The sequence below is a fragment of the Mastomys coucha genome, unplaced genomic scaffold (genome assembly GCF_008632895.1).
Source record: "Mastomys coucha isolate ucsf_1 unplaced genomic scaffold, UCSF_Mcou_1 pScaffold18, whole genome shotgun sequence".
Lineage (NCBI taxonomy): Eukaryota > Metazoa > Chordata > Mammalia > Rodentia > Muridae > Mastomys > Mastomys coucha.
Genome location: NW_022196900.1, coordinates 54,106,987 through 54,111,615, shown reverse-complemented (window position 1 = coordinate 54,111,615; position 4,629 = coordinate 54,106,987).

Genomic DNA, 4,629 nt, shown 5'->3' with positions numbered 1-4,629 from the left:
AATTGATTTAAGTTTTATTGCATTATGATAAAAAAGATACATAATTTCAATTTATCTGACTTTGTTAACATTTTAAAATATATTTTAAGTAAATAGAATTACATCACATTCTTCTTTCCCTTTTGAACCCCAACTCCTCCCAGAGAACCCCCTTCAATACCTGTAATGCCTTTTTAAAAATTTTGTCACATTCTTTAAAATTTATAAAACATTGTAACAATAAAAATGAGTAGTATAGAAGTTGTTTGATATAGAACAATCAATTAAACAGTCTTATGTAGATGCTTGTCTGCAGTAATACTGAAAATACATACATTTTTCTCATTATAAATTTTAAATAACTCCAAACATATTAGCTGTATATTTTAAAATAATACATCACTACTAGGTTTTTTTTTAATGAACATAAGTAGATAAAGTATTTTTGTTTGTTTTGTTTTTAGTAGAGTATAAAATCTTGGCTCTTACTGTGGTACAAGCACAAAATAAGAACAATTTTTAGACATTGGAGTTCATTTTAATAAGCCTGTACTTCAATGCCCCTCACATCACCAAAGGATTTTACCTCCATAGTAGCTAAGCTAAGAGTTAACAGTTCTGCTGTGTATTTCCTGCTATGGCCAAAGCTATTTGACTAGAGTGATTGTCTTCATTCTCAGCCCACAGAGAACAGATTACATTCATTTATGAAATGGTGTGTGTGTATCAAGATGGTCTACCCGAAATGATGTATGTATTAAAATGGTCTATCCGTGAAGTCATTTCACCAACTGTTTCAATGAACAATGGCTCTGCTTGGAAAGTGGCACAGACATTAGGTGTGGGTAAGAATCTTGTTCATTGGCTGTGATGATTTTGAAAAGCATTTATCTCAAAGAAAGAATAACTTATAAAGTTCTCTTCAAAATTGATACAATAGTTACAAATATCAAGCAAAGTATTCTGTCTCACTCTTTGATGTTCTATTATAAGCCACCTTCCAAGTTAATTATTTATATTTCTTTTGGCTGTATAAATAATTTTGAAATATATAAGCTGTTCTGAAAATCATAGTATAGTGTAAAAACATCAAATAAATAATCCTACTAATAGCAAGGCTGAGATAGGAGAAGCATAGTTTCAAGACCATTATGTGGTACCCGGCAAGACGCTGTCAGGTACAATGAAGCAGAAAGTGTATATGGATTGTACAATATTGGACCTATTTCTCCAATTACCAAGTTTGAGAGACCACCAGATGATAGCAAACAAATTTTCAATTCCTCATATTTTTGGATTTCAATCGTTAGGATATGTTGGTAATATTAATTTTCATATTAAGATATTAAGAAAAAGTAATTGTTATTTCCTGTTGATTTTGTTGTAAGAGGTGGAATTAGGTTTGTGTGGATTTGTTGAAAGATTACTTTCTTGCTTCTTCTAGGGTGTAGTTTTGCTCCCTATGTTGATGTTTTCCATCTATTATCCTTTGTAGGACTGGATTTATGGGGAGATATTGTGTAAATTTTGTTTTGTCATAGAATATCTTGTCTTCTCCATCTATGGTAATTGAGAGTTTTCCTGGGTATAGTAGCCTGGGCTGGCATTTGTGTTCTCTTAGAGTCTGTTTGACATCTGCCCAGGATCTTCTAGCTATCATAGTCTCTGGTGAGAAGTCTGGTGTAACTCTGATAGGCCTGCCTTTATATGTTAATTGACCTTTTTCCCTTACTGTTTTTAAAATTCTTTTTTTGCTTAGTGCATTTGGTGTTTTTATTATTATGTGATGGGAGGAATTTCTTTTCTGGTCTAGTCTATTTGGAGTTCTATAGGCTTCTTGTATGTTCCTGAGCATCTCTTTCTTTAGGTTAGGAAAGTTTTCTTCTATAATTTTGTTGAAGATATTTACTGGCCCATTACTTTGGTAGTCTTCACTCTCTTCTATACCTATTATCTTTAGGTTTGGTCTTCTCATTGCATCCTGGATTTCCTGGATGTTTTGGGTTAGGAGCTTTTTGCTTTTTGCATTTTCTTTGACTGTTGTGTCAATGTTTTCTATGGTGTCTTCTGCCCCTGAGATTCTATCTCTTGTATTCTGTTGGTGATGCTTGCATCTATGACTTCTGATCTCCTTCCTAGGTTTTCTATCTCCGTGGTTGTCTCCCTTTGTGATTTCTTTATTATTTCTATTTCCATTTTTAGATCCTGGATGGTTTTGTTCATTTCCTTCACCTTTGATTGTGTTTTCCTGTAGTTCTTTAAGGGATTTTTGTGTTTCCTCTTTAAGGGCTTCTAGTTGTTTACCTGTGTTCTCCTGTATTTCTTTAAGGGAGTTGTTTATGTTCTTCTTAATGCCATCTATCGTCATCATGAGAAGTGATTTTTGATCTGAATCTTACTTTTCCAGTGTGATGGTGTGTCCAGGACTTGCTATGGTGGGAGAATTGGGTTCTGGTGATGCCAAGTAACTTTGGTTTCTGTTGATTATGTTCTTACGCTTGCCTCCCCGACATCTGGTTATCTCTAGTGCTACCTGCCCTTGCTAAATCAGACTGGGACCTGTCCTTCCTGTGATCCTGGTTATGTCAGAATTCCTCAGAGTCAAGCTGTCTCTGTGATCCTGTGATTCTGGGGTCCTGTGATCCTGGGCTAATTAAAGTGCCTGAGAGTATAGCTTCCTCTGGGAATTATGGGACTCACTGCAGAGTTTGCACCCAAGGTCTTCTTAGGGCACTGGCCCAAACAGCCTGGAAGTAACCCATGCCACTTGGCTGGAGGAGTTCCTTCATGTCTGGGTCCCGCTGGTCCCAGTTACTCCCATCATTGGGTGTTGGGACAGATGTTGTGTCCTCATCAACTCTGATCCTTAGGATCCTGGGTGTGTCTGAAACTAACTTTTCTTAAAGAGAGTTTTCTTCCTCTTATACTTGGCAAAATACCTAAATAGGAACATGGACCCTGTACTGCAATTTTCTGCTGTCAAGTCCAATTTGAATTGCCAACTATGATCTGCATTCTAGCTGTATGTTATTAATAATATTGTAGTGGTTAACCTGCCTCAAAGAACAGACTGCCAAAGCTAGGTGTTTGTATGTTGCATACTTGTAACCCCAGCACTCAGAGGCTCAGGCAGAAGGATCAGAGTTCCAAGGCAGCCTGGGCTCCACAGTGAGACCATCTCAACAAAACAAAATGTATTGAAACCTTTATATGTGTTTAGTTTGAAATGTTGCTGACAAACTCATAAACAGTCTGTAAGCATACAGCCCTGGCAGAGTTAGACAAACTGGCCAGCCTATGAACTGAACAAAAAAATAAACCATGGTCTACCAGGAAGCACAGTATAGAATCTACTAAGAAAGACAGACCTGGAATGAGGAAAAAGTAGACATATGTGCCCATTCCCACCCTTCCCTATCATGTTCCACAAGATACTAGGGGCTCAGCTCCCTTGTGAAATGTTATTCTGATAGTACTTGTCTTATGAGCCTGTTAAAACACCAAATGAGATAGTGCAGGCACAGTGTTTAGCATACTGTTTGAGTTATGTAAAAATGGAAAGAGAGAGAGAAAGAAAGAGAAAGAAAGAAAGAAAGAGGGAGAAAGGAAGAAAAGAAGGAAGGAAGGAAAAAAGAAAGGGAGAGAAAGAAAGAAAGAAAGAAAGAAAGAAAGAAAGAAAGAAAGAAGGAAAGAGAAAGAGAGAGAGAAATGGATATTGCTATTTTGTTAAAGCATTTAAAGTGAAGTTAATGGCCATTAGTTGCACAGAACCAATCTCAGTGACCCATGAATATAAAAGATGAAAGAACCAACAGCTCCATTCATATAAATCCCAAGAGGAAAGAGCCACCATGAGGGAGAGAAGAGCCACAATATGTGCCTCTTGCACCAAAGCCTTCTTCAGCAACAAGAAGTACTTGCTCTACCTCAGTCTCCTAACAAGTAAAACTAAAGAACTCGTTTACAATGCAAATAGGAATAAAAGCAGACTTCTACTTGAGACAAGTAGTGTTAATTTTAAGCTTTATTTACTTTTCCCTCCTAAAAATCCACTAAAATATGTAAAAAAGAATTGGAGGCCATAAGGCAAACAAAGCAAAGGAAATGGAAAAGAAAAGAAACCTTTGGAAGCTAGATACTCTCAGAGCAGTTAACTTCTAGACAGAAATGCTACCAGTCAGAGATCGGGGGAAAGCAGAGTAGATCTCAAGCATCCTAAAGTAGTAGCCCTGTGTAAAGGGGAGCGATGAGCTAAGGTAGGATTTAAAGTGGCCATATGTGAGGCTAGTTAGATAAAATGGCATGTTACACATGATAAAATGGCTGTCATGAAAAGGTGAATAGTGTCATGCAGCCATGGTGAATTGGAGCCTTCGAGTATTGCTTGAGGAAAACCATTAGTATTCCTGCGATGGTTAAGCAAAGAATTACTATATAATCTAGAAATTCTACTCCTTGGTTTGTACCCAGGGAGTATGAAAACCTGTCCACAGAATATACAGCACTGTCATAATGAACTTCAAAGTGCAAAACTTTCCAAACCACCAACAAATAATAAATGAAACATTGTCTTTATACAGTGGAGTATTATTTTACTGTTAAAAATAAAATACTGGTATATGCACTTCAGAGATGGACCCTTAAAACACG